Here is an 18,694-nt window from a genome sequence, read left to right as displayed (position 1 = left end):
GACTGATTGTGTGAATCTGAGATCCTTTTTAGTGCCACTTTACACCACACACATCCTCAAAGCCCCAAATCAGCAGGAGAGAACACACTCTGCTCCTCCTTGCCCACATGTAAAACATACAGCATATGTCAACATGTGAGTTGATCATAGCATCTTCTCTCTCCTTTTGGTAAAGAACAGGATTCATGTACAGGCGAGCATTATTTATGAGTGTGCCCTTACATAAAGGCAGCTTACCTCCAGGCTTCCGGATCTGACTTAGACTTAACATCAGTCTGGTCCTTTGTGTTTTAATTCCCACGCTTGGGATTGACCCCTGTTTTCCTGGGCCACACATCTGCAGGACCCTTCTTCTTTACTACTCTTATTCGGGTTCTTCACAGTGACAGTTTCTTAGCCATTGCTTTCCTCATCCCCGAGAGCCAGAAAGAATGCTGTGCGTGTCCCTCTGTTCTGAGCTTCTAGACTTTGTTTTTTGAAACAAGATGTTTGCCTTACTTCCCAACTTTGTTTTAATTTCTATGCTTTTATTCAGGCCATTTTTTTTCTCTCTGCTCCAGATTTAACTGCTGTATTTACTTCTGTTTTTTCATATACCAAGGATTGAAGTGGAAAGGTCTGAGTTAAAAGCCTGTCCAGTTTAGAATTCAAGTGGATAGAGTATTTTTCATGGGAAAGTTTATTTCTCGGCTTCTAGTCCAGTATTCCGTGCACTATGTCAGTGAGGTAATGCTACATTTATATAAACTTCTCAAAACTTCTTTTTTTAAAAAAATTTTATTTTATATTGGAGCATAGTTGATTAACAATATTAGTTTCAAGGTGTACAGCAAAGTGATTCAGTTATACATATACATGTATCTATTTTTTTTTCAAATTCTTCTCCCATTTAGGTTATTACAGAATATTGAGCAGAGTTCCCTGTGCTCTACAGTAGGTCCTTGTTGGTTATCTATTTTAAATATAGCGGTGTGTACAAGTCAGTCCCAAACTCCCAGTCTGTCCCTCCGGCCTACCCTTCCCCCCCGGTAACCATACGTTTGTTCTCAAAGTCTGTGAGTCGGTTTCTATTTTGTAAATAAGTTCAGATAAATTCTCTCAAAGCTTCTAATTCTTTTATGAGAATGAAGAACAAAGGGCACAGTTTAAAAAAATCCTTTCTAGAAGGCAATGTCTGGAAAAGTCAAGCTTGCAATCTGTCGATTTATATTCATTGAGGTTTTAAAATTGTTATGAGACACACTTAAGTTGCTCATATGATCAAGAAATCAAATTCAGGCATTGAAAGCAGAAAGTTTTTCATATTTATGTATTTAACAGGTGTTCATTTCTCATAGTTGGGTATACACCTGCACTGCTATGGTTTTTTTATCCTCAAAAGTAGTTCAGGAATGCTTTACTCTTTTTTTTTTTTTCTTTTGGGGTATTAAAAACTAATTTGTGGAAGAATAAACAATTTGGAAAGATGTAAAGAATAATGTATGAAGAACATTTAGAATATGTCAGTGTGGATCACGGGGAGGGAAACGTAATACCCCGTCAACACACAGTGTCTGTGAAAATGATAGAACTTCAGAGTTGAGTTGTACATTCCAGTGCAGTCTTCTTACATAACCCTGTACCTAACCGTGGCTTCCCATCTACACTGTTTTGGTTCTGTAGCTGTTGACTAAAGGTAGGATTGGCTGGACTTCTACTCTTCTGATACATTTTTGGTGCTCTCCCCTGTGTTGAACCAAAATCTACCTTTTTGTAACTAATCTACTAATCGACTAACTTTCTTCTGTTATTAAGTTTATTGAGCACCAACCACATATCAGGTTGTATGTTCAGATGTATGGATACAGAAATGAATGCAACACATCCCCTTTTCTGGAAAAACTTCAGTCTAGATGGAGAAACGTATATATACGCAAATGATTAGAGTACAGGAAACCATGCTAATAGAGGTGCTGACACCAGCGTTGTGTGAGCACAGTCCTTGAAGCCGTTCATCATATGATGTGGTTTCCCTTTATCATCATAATGAAAGACTCTTCAAGTAAAGGTTGAAGAGATCTTACAAATTACCTTCTTATGTGAGGCGACTCTTCAGAGGCATCAGTTATAGTAAGTATGGCAATAATTAAGACTCGGCTTCAAGGTGATTCTGGATAGAAATAAGCAGTAAAGTTTCAGTCAATCCTGGATTATCAGATCAGAATAGGTATTTGAATGCATAAGTGTAATTCGTGAACAGTGATGTGATTCATTGGCTCTCAGAAATCAGTTAATAATGATGTTTGTCTATTCAACAGAAGAAATTTCCAAAGTTTAACTTTTATTAATGTTAATTAATGCATCACCCATACTCAGGGTTCTAGAATTTTCAAAATGCTTCTAGCTACATTGATTCCTTGTAATTATAGTTACTTCTCCTTCTGCTTTGATCTATGATTTCTAGTTCAGAAGTTTACAGGGATTTATATCATCTGTTTTGTTAAATTGATCTGGAGTAATTGTGTACATTCCCTTATTCCTTTCGTTTTAAGCAGGTGGAGCTGACTTAGTATTTGGGACCCGAATTCAGTGTGACTTTTAGAATGTTACTTGATTTATGGTTTGGCGTGCCTTATCTTATAAACAAAAGAAAAAAAAGAAAGGGCTTCCAAATTGTGCAGATGATTCTCTCTTCACAGAGAGTTCTGCTTTGTACAGTGTTGTAACTGGGGCTTTTTTGGAAATACTTGGAAGAATTTTAAGTAAAGTCTTGTGTTTATGTGTATATTATGTGCATTCTTCTCGGATTGTCATCCACAGGATTTCTCAAACACTCGATTGAGGCTGTGTACCTGGAAACATTTGCAAATCCCAGCAGTAGATCCTTCTTGCTAAAAACTCATGCGACCATACCAAATGATAATGTTCCCAAAGCCATGAACATGCTTTATGTCCTTCATTATGCCCTGTCATCCTTGCCATAAATAGCATTATATATTACTTTAAAAATGGCTTCTCCCAGAAGGGATTAAGTAATAAAGGTCATGTTTGTGCATCACTTCGTGGTGATGTCATGGTGCACAAAGAGATAAATACTCTTTTGTACATCAAATGTTTATCAAAATTTTCCTTTTGATTAGTTTCTGTGTTCTTTATTTAAATAGAGAGTGCCTGTGCCTTAGACTTGCTCTGTACAAGGGGAATCGTCTGGACAATGAGCTAGGAATTTAAGGAAACCACACAACCTCTTGGGGCCTTGGTTTTCTCATATGCAAAATGAGGTAATCAACAAAAGCCACACTGAGATACCTTCCAGCTCCTTCATTCCATGTGTCTTTGTCAAAGTTTGGTCCAAAGCTTCTTCTCAGGAGGGCAGGTCCATTTATTATACCTGCATGCCAGGAGGGTTGGCGTGTTTCCCCACCAACTGCAGTTATGCCCCCAGTCCCAGTGTCCAGGCTGTGTGTCGGTGATCCTTAAAGTGTTTCTTCCTGCTGTGAGGACCCCATCTTAGTTAATCTTACAAGAACAGTTTGCCATGAACTGGCGTTCATTCATCTCTTTACCCAATTCTTGGCTAGAAGAATTATGTTAATCCTTGCTTTAGTGCTGTTAACCTGGCTATGTTTTAAGATATTTTAGTTTTCTTGTATTATCATGTGATGTAGAGTAGGTAAACCATTGTTTAGAGTGTGCTTCTTGGGTGACATTAAGCTTCCGAACAAAAGAAATTCTGTTTAAAAACTCAGGAATTAACTTGATTCAGAATTCCAGACCCTTAGAAAGCTTGAGTCTATTACTGTTGCCAGATTTGATTTAGAAGCTGCGTGTCCTGGTGGAAGAATGATTGAGTTGGGGATTCATGGTACAGGCTAGTCATTGGGCAAGTCACTCATTAGAGCCTTAGCCTCTTCATTTATCAATATGTTGAACCAAATGATCTCAAAAAGCCATGCCAGTAGGAAGTTGCCTGCTTTTCCAGCAGTTTAATTAATAAGCTATTTCTTCCTGTTCTTGTTATATTTTGTAGCAGGATGGAACCTTCTGATGTTGTCACTTGAGAGCCTTCAATAAGACCTAGAGTTTTCTCTGATAATTACATGATATCAAGTATGCAATGTGTTCTATCCCCACCTTTCCCCAACCTGATCCCCCAAAGTTTTCCCCTCAATTTGTTTGACTTGTTAATTCCTCTATTTCTTTTAACTTTAAAATTGGTTGCATAAATGGAACTTGAAGCCACAGTACAAGCCCAAAACACAGTAGGTCAGTATCAGCTCATTTTCTTCAGGACTACGTAGGTAGGCTGGTAGTTTTCTCTGGCTCAGGAGTGGGTCCTTTCTTGGTGTGGATCTCTTCATGGATTCCGTTCAGCACTCCACACCACCTGATGCAGTACCCCACCCCAGAGCTGAAATCACAGGCTGGATTTTTATTATGATGGGATCATCTGCTATTGAAATAAGATATTGCTGTTCCATTTGTAGTCTGCCACCTGATAAATGCTAGATTATGAGTCAGAATAATAAGCACAGAGGTGTTTTAGTAGACCCCAAAGCTTCCCATTGTCTAATGTTACATCTGTCTTTTTAAGAGTATTCTCAAAGGAAAACAAAATTTGAATATGCGCCTGTATACTCATGGTTTCTGGAAATGGCAGCCCCTATCCATTTTCTTTTTAAATAAAGGCTTTCTGTAAGCGGTTCACATAACCAGTTATTTGGCTTGAAATGGCCTCCCCATGAAAATGCCTGCTTTAATGTCAAGTCAGGGAATAGCGAAGCTTTGTTGGAGTCCCAATGTCTAGCAGATATACTATAAATTTAATTTCATGGCAAAGTGAAGTCTATTACAGAAAATCAGAAAGAACTACCTTCTCAGCAAGGCCATCTCTCTTTTTTTATTGAGTCCTTTTTGTGTAGCTTTTCCAAGATTTGTCCACACCTGCCAATAAAACGGGGCTCTTTGTTTGAGGGCAATACTGACAAATTAACCAGCAAACATATTTCCAGGGGTGGGTGGGGACAGAAGTTCAGGAGGGGGCCATAGCTGCTATCTGTTTTACTATATCTGTAACTGAGGAGTTCAGTCTTGTGAATAATTTTTATTCTACTGAATTGGAATAGCCTTGGTTTTCTCCTTGGTTGTTTTACATATTTGTCAGTGAAACCGGGACATTTTTACAAATTTTTCTGCTCAAAGTATAAGCCACAGAGGGAGCACGATGACGTGGATATTAGAACCACACTGTCCTGTAGGAACCTCAACACTCCAAAACTGGTTAAAAACTTTAGAGCTATATCTAGTGCTTCTTAATTGATGTTAACTGATTTGTTGTTATGTGGTATAACACATTAATTAAAGATCTCCTGGGTACTCTGAAGAATAGCTGATGACTTTTAAGTGGATGACTTGGCCAACAACCATTCTTTTCATAGGGTCAACATCAAATCTTTCTTGGGCATTTAAAAAAGAATTACATTCCTGTATAATGTAAAAGTGATGAGCTGACGCTGTCATCATAAAAACCTCTGGAACTGGGGGTTTTGAGAGATTTTCTTTCGAAAATTACCATGAAATACATTTCTAAGTTTCTCTAGTACTTGTAGAGGTGAACTAGATAGCATATTGAATATGAAAAGAAAGAATCACCACCATCACCACAATTTTCTTGTGACAATGTGACTGATTAGGAGTTCAACTAGATGTTACTTCATTGAAGTCTGGTTGTGCTGTTTAAACTCAGATCAATTTCTTGTGAATTCTGTATTAATCAGTTCTCTGTGAATGTCTGTGATGCTGTTGGCAGTCTTCTAACTTTTGTGAAATACAGAAGTAATAAATATGGTCCCTATCCTTAAGGAACTAAGGACATATTCAGTGGTCTCCATAGATTGTTTTTTTTTTAAGCAGTGGATTCTTCCAGGAGTTTTACAGTTTCAGGTCTTACGTGTAAACCTTTAATCCATTTTGAGTTGATTTTTGAATATGGTGAATGATAAGATTCCAATTTTATTCTTTTGTATGTGGATATACAGTTATAGCAAAATTGTTTTATGTCATTTTCTCATATGTGAAGAGATGGAAATAAAATATACTTTCATAATAATGTTTCCCTTTATTAAATTTTGGTACGATATTCATAAATTTACTATTTTACCATTTTTAAATGTATATTTTAGTGACATGTATAATTAGGTACATTCACATCACCACCATCCACCTCCAGAACTTCATGATTTTTCCAAACTAAAACTCTGTATCCATTAACCCATTCACTTTTTTTTTTTTTTGCGGTACACAGGCCTCTCACCGCTGTGGCCTCGCCCGTTGCGGAGCACAGGCTCCGGACGCGCAGGCTCAGCGGCCATGGCTCACGGGCCCAGCCACTCCGCGGCACATGGGATCTTCCCGTACCGGGGCACGATCCCGTGTCCCCTGCATCGGCAGGCGGACTCTCAACCACTGCGCCACCAGGGAAGCCCAACCCATTCACTTTTAAAGAAAAACATTATTTGAAATTTTCCATTCTGTTTCAGTATTTTCCAAGCAACCTTTTGATAGAACTAGTCTTCTAATAAAAAAGAGGAAAGAACACATTTATTCTTGACATGTTATTAACTTCTGGGTCATCTGATAAATGGAACTTAATTCTCAAAAGTGGCATCATTGGGAGCGTAAACTAATCCGTTAAGCTAACTGGCCACAGACTGAAACATTTTCCCATGCCAGATAATGAATGTTGAACAGCAGAGTTTGGTTTTACAGGACTCAAGAAACTGAGGCCCAGAGAGCTGGAGTGACTGCCCCATATCTGATAGTTATTTGAGCAACATGACTAAGTCTCCTATCTAGAACTAGAATGTAGAGCTGAAAAAATAGATGGGTACAAATTACAAATTACTGCATTGGATACAGAACCCAGATGATTGAAAGTGTTAGAAGGGCCCTTACAAAGTAGCTTACTTGTCAGTGGAGCCTGACCCACCTTTGATTTCCTATGTCCTTGTATGCAGATATAGTGAGAGGTTTGAGAAGCCATTGTCCTGGGTGAAATGTGCACATTAAGTGTGCTTGAGTGTTGGGAGTAGACCCTATGGAACATCGGCTTATCCAAAACCTGCCCTCCTAAACACTCTAGTTGACCAGAGGTATATGCACGGGCATATGTCCTAGTAACAGTATCACAACTATCAAGTATTTGTAACTTGAACTTTGGAGCTGAGAGGGACTTCAATCAGCCAGGTTCTTGGGATGCTAATAAATGATCTCTGAAAAAATTGGGGGAGATTATAGGGTAAAGTTAATTCGTTTTCTTGTTTTTAAACGGCTGGGCATCTCAATGTCTTTATTGTCAACATGCACTTGAACCTTTACAACAGGTTATGATAAGAAACATTTCCTAAACTTACATGGCCTTGAAGGCAACTTTCTTTGGGAGCATCTTTAGGAACTAATCTTCCAAGAAACCCTAGTCTATTCCAATAGCTATATCCTGCCAGGAGTCGTGGTAATCTTATTCCTCACACTGTCACTTACTTTTATGTCTATAATCACCTTAAACACATATAAATGTGTGAAGTAGGTAGGAATCATTGTTTATCTTTAGACAAAAAGTAATTGTATTAACAGCGAATGAAATGTCCTTGCTTATTAGAATTTGACAGTTTGAAACTCTGGCCTAAATGCATAGCTTGGTTCCTTAGTAGGTAGGCTGCTTTTGGCTCCTTAATGTAACAAAATACCCAAACTTCAAGGGACTTTAGCAGTAAGAATGAATTACTCTCTACGTAATAAGGAGTGGGCTGTGGAGCAGCTCAGTGGCTCATTGAAGTCAGTAAGGACTCAGGCTCTCGCCATCCTTCAGGTCCACATTCCTCAGTGTGACAGTGACGTTACGACTCACGGGTGGTCAAGGTGGCTGCAGCAGCCCCAGGCATCACGTCCTTCCAACCATGTCGAATATGGAGCTAAGCATCTCTCAGGAACTCTGCGCTCCATCCTGCATCCCCCCTCACTCAGCAGATTTCCCTGCAGGCCCTTTGAACTGCAGTGGGTCACATACCCAGGCTCTAGCTGCAAGGGAGGCTGAGTAAGTGAGTATCTGGCCCTTCACTCTCCATCCTAGGTGCTATCTCTGCCAGAAACATGTCAGGGGAGGATAGCTGTGTCCTGCGTGTGTTTTTAGTATGTATATTTAACTCTTATTTCTCTGTGGCTATGTGCTGATTTTCTCTTGCCGCAAATGTCTTTGTTCAGTACTTTAAAATGAAATTACATACTGAAATACTTTAGAGCAACTCTATGCACACAGATTTATTGCAGAAAATGCAGGTATTATAGAAGGGAAGACCCTCTTGATATGCTTGAATCCTGTAATTATCGTTAGAGGGTTGTTTCTTCTTCACTAGTTTGTTTTAAATTAAAGACTTTCTAGCAGGATTATAGACCCTAATTTCAAAGAAAGCTATTGTTTATAGGGAAAAAGTGAGGATCCATCAAAGGCTGGCTTTTTAAATGCTCTTTCTTCCCTTGCGCTGTTCCAGTTTGTCTTCCTCTTGTCCCCTGCATTTTAAATTCCTAGCTGGGCTCCTGGATTCTACTTTACTCGTGACAGTCTGGAAGGCTTACTGCCTTCTTCTCTTCTTCCCACTTATGAGAGATAAATAGAGATGGGTGGACAGATCATAGGTTCCAGAAAAGATGTGACTCATTGTGTTGCTAATGTTTGTTTGTTTGTTTCTCTTTAGCCCGGCTTGGAATTTATAGATGTCAAATTTGGGCAAATTTGCAGGATAGAAGCCAGCTCCTTGGTCTCCCCCCCATTCTCAACTTCATATGCTTTTCTTTAAAACCTCTCTGCAGTTAAACCCGAGTAGAAAATGAAGTGCAGCGAGGAGACGTGGTTAAGTGTAATCTGAGGATGGACAGGTTCGTTTGTGAATCTGGTGAGAGGTACAGCTCATGCATACGGCATGTATGAAATTGCCACAGACTAAGTGTCAGGGGAGCCTAAGCTATTTGAGGTGTCAGTGGAAAGAGTCCTCGTGGTCTCTGAAAATCTACGACTCATTTTCAAGTATCTTCATGAGGAGACTTGGAAAGAGGGGGGAAGCAAGACAGACTAGATTGTGGAAGCAGGAAAACAATTAGGAGGTCAGCACAATCCCAGTTGAAAATATGGGGGTGGCTTAGACCAGGTAGTCAGATTCTGGATATAGACTGATATGACTGGATATAAAGCAAGCTTACTATACCGATGGGTTCAATTTAAGTGTGAAGGAACGAAAGGAATAAAGGGTAGCTCAGGGTTTTCGACCTGAGAAATTAGAATATCCATGTTAAGAAATTAGAATATCCATCGAATTTACTTGATGGAGACTTGTGGAGGAACACTTATGCAGCAAAATTAGGAATTCTGCCATAGACACATTAAGGTTGAGGAGCCTGTTAGACGCCTAAATGAAGATGTAAAATGAGCAGTTGCATATAGAAGTCTGGAGGTGAGGGCGAGGCAAGGTCTGGGCTGGAAATGCAAATTTAGAAGTCATTAACATATGGATAGTATTTTCAAACATGAGACTAGATAGGGTCACCCAGGCAGTGGTGTCCATAGGGAAGCCAAAAGATCCAAGGACAGAGTTGGAGTAATCAAACCTTCAGAAGTTGGAGAAATTAGTAGCAATGAGTACAGAAGACTGAGGAGTGGCCCGAGAGGGTAGTGTCTCAGAAGCCAAGTGCAGTGTTTGGAGAAACAGGGAGTGATCATCTGTGACAAAGTGGCAGATGGATTGAGAAAGATTAGGACTGAAAATTGGCCATTCGATTCAGTATCAGAGAGGTGGCATCGATAAGAGCTATTTTTGGTGGAGTGGTAGACAAGAGCGTGAGAGTCATTTGTTCAAGAGAAATTTGAAGGTTGTTACTAGAGTTGGTGATTATGAATGACATTTTGAGGGCATTTATTGTGAAGAGGAGCAGAGACATGTTTCGACAGCTGGAAAGTCAACGGTGAGGTTTCTTGTTGTTTATTTGTTTGTTTTTTAAGGACTGGGAGTATTCATCATGTGATATCCAGAGTAGAGATAAAATAGTGTAGTAAGATTCAAAAGTCATTTGAAGATAGCTTCAATAAGATTCGGTGACCTCTTTGCACGTGGAAGGGAATGAAGTAATTGGAGAATATGCCAGTATTTCTAGTTTGAGAAATGTGTGAATAGTACCAGCTTAAAATTAGTAATTTGAGAGAAGAGTTTTTCTGATTTATCCTGAACTTTCATTTCTTTTTTTTTTTTTTTTTTTTTTTTGCGGTACGCGGGCCTCTCACTGTTGTGGAGCGCAGGCTCAGCGGCCATGGCTCATGGGCCCGGCTGCTCCGTGGCATGTGGGATCTTCCCGGACCAGGGCACGAACCCGTGTCCCCTGCATCGGCAGGCAGACTCTCAACCACTGCGCCACCAGGGAAGCCCCCCAATTATTTTTAATGTGTTAATAATATATGAATACATTGTAAACAGATATGAAGTAGTCTACTCCTGTCCAGCTGTCATTTTTAAGTGATAAGTCATCTGTATGACATCTGCACTGGCAGGATTGTTTGAAGGAAAATAACAAATAGATCTCAGTGGGAATCGAGTAGAATTAGTATTTTCTCCTACATGTATTCTGTGTTTTGTTAAAACTAACTCTTGAGACTAATTATGATCTTAATGGACATTCAGACTTTCAACTGCATGTAAATATTTGAAAAGGGAAGAGAAGGAGAAAAAAAAAAGAGTCCATCAGGCAATCATGTTTGATATATCAGGGCTATCACTTCATTTTGGGAGGATGCAATTATATGGAAAGCAAATAAGAGAAGCGGTGTCAGGAAATGCTAAAAGACATTGAAGTTCCCACGTACAGATATTCATACTTGTTCATAATCATCTCATGTATATGAAAGAAAACCCCTCCTCAAGCAGCCTCACCTGACTCCTAAGATACATTTTCTTTTTGTGATTCTGTCTGCTTCAAGATACTCTTGCTGTTCATTTTGACAAGATTCCGTTTGTATAAAAAAGTTTAGCCCTTGGGGAAGGGAGGTAAGGAGAAAAGCACAGAGTATGATTTGCTTCGTATGCTACCTACTGCTAAGAATGTCTTGGTCCACAGAAAATAATTACCTTCCCCTTGTCCAATTCAGTAGAAAGGAGACCACGTGCTAAAGCAATGTCTAATCTTCTTAAAGGCCAGTGACAGAACAATGGTCACGGAGTCCTTTTGGTTTCAATTTTGATCTGTTTGCAACATGCAGCACCCTTAATCATGCCTCCTTTCGAAAGTTTCTCCTCCTTAGTTATTCCCAGGCCACTCAGTCTGCAATTTGGGCTCTTCTTCTTCACTTAACTGTGAATTTCATCATTTCCCCAAAGGGCCATGTGCCCTGACCCACTGCCTTTCTCATTTTTTAGTCTCTCTGGTAACCTTGTCAAACCTCCACTAAGCTGGGCTACGTATCCTGCCCAGATCTCTCTGTGCATCTAAGATTTCTTTATCTATCTACATCATTAGTATCCAAAACGTAACATTCATTGTTTTGCTCCAGAAACCTGCTTTTCCTAGAAGCCTTCTTTTTGTGAATGTTTTCCAACAGCTACCCCATCACCCAAGGAGTTACCTTTGACTCTTCCTTCTTCTCCCACCTAATCTGTCACGGCGCTCTTTAGATCCCATCTTCTCGATATCTATCACCACTACCATCCCTCCTTTTCCCATGCTCACTACCACTGCCTTAGTTCTGGCTCTAATCACTAATTTCTTGCCTTACTTTGCCACTAATTGGTCTTTCCAATATTGTCCTCTGATCCATTCCTTATATTACCAGAGGAGTAATCTTTCTAACATGCAGAATGGGATCATGTTACTCTCTGCTTAAATCCTTCATTTGTTTCCTAGACCATTCAGAAAAAGAAAAAAATTAAGAAATTTTGGCTTAGCACACCAGATAGTGAATAATCTGTCTTTTGTCCACAGCTCTGATCTCATTTCCTTCCACCCACCCACACCTTCCCTTTGCTCCAGCCATACCTACTTATAGGCTGCTCCCTGAATATATCATTCCACATTCTCTTAGAGAAATGCTTATCCTCATCCTTCTCTACTTAACTCCAGGTCATATTTAAAATTTCAGCTTGTGTCTTCTGCTCTTGGAAGCTTATAATGGTTAAGAGAGTTGCTCAAGATTGGGCAGTAAATCTAGCAAAGAAAGTAAGCTTGGAAGCAGGTTTCTGATCATTCAGGGAACACATACTGAGCACCTATTATGAAGTTTTAAAATGGAATGACCTATGCCTCATGCCTTCAATCAACTGACAGTTAAGTGAAGCAGGCAGAGAAAGAAATCAACAAGACGCATTGCATCCCAGTGGTTAAGAGCATGGTCTTTGGAGGCAGAGGACTTAATGTCAAAACTGCCTATAACTCTCCTAGCTGTGTGACCTTGGGGAAGTCACTTCAACTCTCGAATATGGTTTTTTTTTAATGTTTTTATATGGGAATAAAAATATCTACATGAAAGGACTATTGCAAAGATTAAATTAAATGAGATTATGTAACTGACTCATAGGAAGTGCTCACCTTGTGATGGTGAGAAGGAGGGTGTTGATGATGACATAACGACCGCAGTGCCCAGGATGAAAGTTTCAACAGGACATGCAGGAGGTGCTAATGAAAGTGCAGAGAATGTGCACCCCACTTCTAAGGGCCAAGGAAAGCTTTTATTTACTTAAACCCCTTCATTGATAAAAACGGGGATAATGCAAACTAATAAGAGTTGTGAGGATTAAATAAAAGAATGTGTGTGAAAGTACCTTCAAAGAACTGGGTGCATTTTGTATCCTTAGTAAATATTCATTAAATATGGGGTTTCCCTATCAATTTTTTCTCTCTCCATGTTATTATACTAGATAACTTGCTAGGATTCCTAATGATAGTCAATGGTGGTATAAAGGTCATCTGGGGAACATTTATCACTCAAGATTTACTTAGTAGTATCTAGAAACACTTGACCGATATGAAATCAAAAAGTTTTCTACACTCATGATAATTCAACAGGTACATGTCTTACACATACCGCCACCAAACTTATGAGTTCCTTCATGCAACCAACACCTACCGAGAGACAAAGTACCCAGCACATTGCTGGATATTTGTCAGATGATGAGGTGTCATCACAGAAGACCTGGAGTAAGAACCTGTCCACCAGATCTGTCACTGAGAGGAACCCTGTGTGGAAGGTCTTTACACAAACTTCGAGAGAAGTTCCAAGTACACTTACAGTGATGAAGTACGGATAATCTGTGGACTGAATAATAACGTTACTCCAGAGATCCCGGGAAATACTGTGTAGCGTCACGGAGCCCTGAAGAATTTCTTTTGCACGTTGCGAAAGAAAGGGCTGAGGCTGCAGGCCCAAGTCCTTGTACATTAGAGGAATTCAGTAAATGTACCCTGACTTAAGAAAGAAAACCAGTGCTGTTGAGGGCAATCATCCCATCACTCCCCCATCTTTATTACACCTTTAACAACATTATGAATAAGTTCTTGAAATGTTGTGTAGCTCTGGATCACAATTTGGGCATGAGACTTCTTCTGTTTCAGATATGACCTGTTTAAAACTGCAAATTTTGTGACACATGATTTAAATGCAAGCTTGTGTTAATTTACTAATTGAACAATAAATACTTCAACTTATTTAAATACTTCAGTGAAGTCACCATTATATGTCATGTTCTATGATAAATCTTGATATGAATACTCTCCCCATTTGTGTCCTCAAGTAGCTCAGAGCCTAGTGAAACAGTCATGTTAATAAAAATATTGTGAAATTACACAGTGATCCCAGTAATAGAGGGCTCACAAGGAACTAAGGAATCCCAAAGTTGGAAGCCACTAACTTTGCTTATAGGGAAAGCTCTCAGATGCCTTCCCATGTCTTTGAGCTTGATCTGAAGAATTAATAGAAATATGCCATGAAAATGTGGGCCATGCAAGCATTGGAAACAAACATCTGAGGATAAAACATTCGAGGCAGAGGGGAGGGAGCAGGCGTACAGACCTAGAGACAAGAGGGGGCCTTGGTGTTGGAGGAAGAGAGAGGGGCCCAGGAAACCAGGAGGACCTGGGAAGAGCAGTGAGGGAAGTGGTGCTTTGTGGCGCTCCTCTGGGAGGTGGGGAGCCGGTGGAAGGTTCCGAGCTGAGGACACACTTGATCTGAGTTACTTGATCTGCTTTTGCTCTCTCCTTCCCCAGGGCCACAACTACACAGTGTGTTACTAAGAGGGGTCTCTTAAGGTATACTACAGTGGCACTGGCTGTCTCCACCCGGACTGAGAATATTAGATACTCTTTTACTAAATAAGAAGAAAAAGATCTCCGGACGGCACCCGGCTGCCGCCTAAGTGTGGCAGGAATAAAATGGCCTCTCAGAACTTCTCAGGGCAGGAGGTGCTAGGGAACACACGTGTGACTGCTCTTGAGAGTAAACTCCTTTTTCCTCGAGAATTAATTTCACCAGCACCTACAGAAACAGTGAATGAAGAACTGAAACAGTAAAAGAACGGGTAAAGATGAAGTGTGTGCACTGAGCAGGTTTACCAAAAGTTAAATGATTTGCCCACACCTGCACTGAAGGAGCTAAACTAGAAGGAACTAAGTTCCTATTTCTTTCTCAATTATTAGCCATTTCACATCTTTGCTTTTTGGATCTGCACACCTTTCAGTCTGGGCATATCTGTGTGGTTGTTCTGTCATTGGACTTGAGCAGTGAATACTAAACACTAATCCTAGAAATCGCTGACATTGACAAATCCCTACTAAGCCACCAGTTTAACTGAAAACGATCCTTTCTTTGCTTCTAAGATGGTGAAAGGGGAAATATTTCCCGACGAGAGACTTAACCATGATGGAAAAGTGGCAGAAGGTAGTTTAATAGAGGGAAAGGCCTGGCTCAGAAATCAGCATCCCTCTAAGACGCGCTGCCTTGAGTTTACTGTGGTGCTAAAGTAAGAAACGCCCTTATATTTATGTCTGAGGAATCTTAAATCATTTTAGCAAAACCCATTACAGTGGACCTCCCTTCTTGTGCTCTGACTGTCTAGTACACGGGGCCTCAAAATGTTTGCTCTTGTGTTACGATGTTTTGGATATGCCTGAAAGCAGGGGATACATTTAAACACTGAAGTTGGATTGAATTTTCAATACAGGGGATTGTCTCCTGAATTATGTATAATATAATGAAGTGCACTCTTGGTGTAATTAAAGTTCCTTAATTCACAGATATATGTCACTTTTCACATCATTGAACACTCAAGTGCCTCTAAATGAACTAAAACCAGAAGGTTGTGATTTTCTTTACAACCGTATTTTTCATTGGCCTTTATGGGAAAACTAGTCCGACGAGGTATTTGAAGGACTCCCGCAAATGCTAAAACCTGCCTATTGTTGATAAAGGAATTTCAGGAATCATACAAGGCATATCATGGGGCTGCAAAAAAGGAAAACCAGTGTATTAAATCAATGCTTAATATAAATTACCTGCTAATTCAGTTCATAAAACTCTCCACCTTCATATTAGGAGATAACATTTTTAATCATCAAAAAGTGAATTAGATAAGCAAAGTTTTAACCCTTCATCAGTCACGTAAAACATTGGCATATTCATTTTACTATAAAAATGTATGATTCAACATCACAATTAAATGTTTGTTTTTAGTTATATGGTTTATAAATCAGTTTTGTTTGCCCTTTTAATTAATGATTGATTGTTCTTATATCAACATGATTGATTTCAAAACCACTGTGAATAATAAAGTAGTTTCATGACAAAAATGAAGGTGAAGTATGAAAATAAGAAAAAGTAATTTATCCCAAACAGATGATTATACTTTTAAGCAGAATGATCCTCAAAAAGTGACCGCTGTGGGGTCTGATAAAGACCTGGATCACCAAAGTCCCAGTGGATTCTTATCCAACTGTAAATTTTGTCATAATATGGAAAAACTCTCGACAGGGTTCTCAACTGACAAAAGAATAGCGTTATTATCACCTTCCACTGAGTTCTTTTGGTGTAGGAGTGTAGAAACGATCTTAGAAGTACACATTTTTCTAGAAAAGCTTTTCTGAGAGTTCTTAAAAGCATGGCTTTATTGATTCAAGATATACCTAACCACAAGGACCTTCTGTATAGCACAGGGAACTATACTCAATATCTTGTAATAACCTATAATGGAAAAGAATCTGAAAAAGAATATATATATATATGACACTGAATCACTTTGCTATACACCCGAAACATTGTAAATCAATTATACTTCAATTAAAAAAAGATATACCAAACCCCTACTATATCTAGATGTTGACAGATGCTAGGGGCATGGAGGTAAATATAAGCTGCCCTCAGTGAGCTCACAGTCTATTGACAAAAACTCATAAAGAACTTCGAGAAGGAGCTGAAGATGCCTTGAGTTGAGTCTTTACGGACATATAGGGGAAGGGTCAAGAAAGGAAAGGCATTCTGGGTATAGAGAACAGGGCATTGGGTTTTATACCTGGGAAAGCCTTTCCAGACCATTGGGTCTGTGTTGTCTAATTCATAGATGATGAAATTGAGGATCAAAGAGAGGCAAAGTGCTTTGCTATGCTTCCTTCCTCTCCTTTCCCCTGGACAACTCCTATTCATTCTTTTGACCTCAGTTTAAATCTCACTTTGCTACTGGAAACATTCCAGAATACCTTTAAGCTAAGTAGCTGCCCCTGCTCTGGCCCTGTAGCCTTTTATCCTTCCCTGTCATAAACACACATCTCCTTCCCTGTAACTGACTTTGGTATGTCAGTCTTTCTGCCACTGAAAGTTCTGTGAAGGCAGAAATATTGCTCACTGTGGTCACTCTAGGGCTTAACAGATATTTGCTTAATAAATTAATGAATTAATTTATTAAAATTCCATACGATCTCGTTAATTTCAACCTTCATCCTGAAAATTCCTTGAATGCTCTTTTTCAGTTTATTATTGAAATGAACTATCTGGGAAAGTTGAATTTAGTCACCACCAGGCATGGCTGTGCTTTTAAATATACCATAGATATTATCATAACTTACTTAAGTGGTGGGAATAATGTGCATCATTTACATGTGATTCTGTGTAAAGGCAACTTTCATTAACTAAATGTTAAATTTAATATTGAAGTCAAAATTTAATGGGTAAGAAAAACTTGTTTTATGATAGACTATGCAGGTCCCTTTCTATCTCCAATGTCTACATTGCAAACTGAATTTTAATTGTTATGAATCATTCCTCTTACAATAATCCATGTGTATTTTGCCATGTGGGTGGCAAAAAGAAGTAAGAGCATGAAGAAAATAAATGTAGGATTCCTGGAATTATATAAACTGGAAAACTTGTCTAGGACCATTTGGGGACTCATTTCTGTATGAATTAAATAATGTTTCTGAAAGATAATTTTTAGGTAATAAATAAAAACTTGTATTGAAAATAAAAGCAACCAGTAGTTTTCCAAAAAACTTCCTATCATATAAATGCAATGCCATTAATAGACAAATAAAATCCGAGTTATAGTCTTATCTGACTATGGGACTACAATAATTTTATTTTAGTAAAATAGATAAGCTTATCTCCTCTTCTTGCCCCTGAAAGATGAATATTCCCTGATACTCTATCCTTAATCCTTCTTGATGGGGCCTTTCTTTATTTCTGTTGGAATGATTATCAAAAACTTTTATTTTTATTTTCCCTGGTTGCCTCCCTGATACCTCAAATGTAAGTTCAAAACCAAATTAAAATGTTTAATACTTTTTTTGTGAACCAAGTATTCGCCCTTTCCAAAAGAGTTTCTCCTGTTGACATCTCTACTTTTGTAAATCATTCCCGTAGTTACCAAACTTTGAGTTAATTCTAGAACATTCTCTTCTCCTTTCCTTACCTCACAGTGTTATCAAGCTTTGTGGATTCTTCTCCTGAAATGTCCCTTGACCTGTCCCTTCCATTAATGCCTCTGCCATTATTTAAAGACCCTTCCTACCAGCATCCTGGGCTGTTGTTCTAACCTCTCACCGGTTTCCTTCCCATCCTGAACAGAAGTGCCAGGTTCTGATCCGGTCACTTTTGTGCTGCAACCGCCATCTGCTTCTTCTTACATGATGGACAGACTACAGTCTAAACCGTATCTTCGGGACTTTCACAAACTGATCACAAATCTACTTTACAGCATCATCTGTCACTCTCTGCTCATGTGGAGCTTAAACACCAGCCAAACTAGCTTATCCGCTATTTTCAAACACACCATGACCCTGGCTCCCTGCGCTTGCGGAGTTAGCCCGTTCTACTCTCTGGCCTACCAGAATCCTACTCAACGTTGTTTCCTCTGAGATGTTTTTCTTCGATGCCCCTCCCCCCCTACCATGATAATTACTATTAAATTTCAAATGCCTGCAACACTGAGAAGGTGTTTTACAGAAATCATTTTACTTCTCACAATAATACTGTAATATAGTTACGATTTTGCTAATTTCACAGTTTCTTTAGTCAATTGGGAAACATTTGCTGGGTACCTAGTATAGGGCATTCACCGTGTTAGTTACTGGGAATGAAAAACCCTTGCTTTCTTTTTTTAAAATCTTTATTGGAGTAGAGTTGATTTACAATGTTGTGTTAGTT

The sequence above is a fragment of the Phocoena sinus genome, chromosome 17 (assembly GCF_008692025.1).
Source record: "Phocoena sinus isolate mPhoSin1 chromosome 17, mPhoSin1.pri, whole genome shotgun sequence".
In the NCBI taxonomy this organism is placed as follows: domain Eukaryota; kingdom Metazoa; phylum Chordata; class Mammalia; order Artiodactyla; family Phocoenidae; genus Phocoena; species Phocoena sinus.
The sequence above is the reverse complement of the archived record's forward strand: the minus strand, read 5'-3'. Positions refer to the sequence as shown.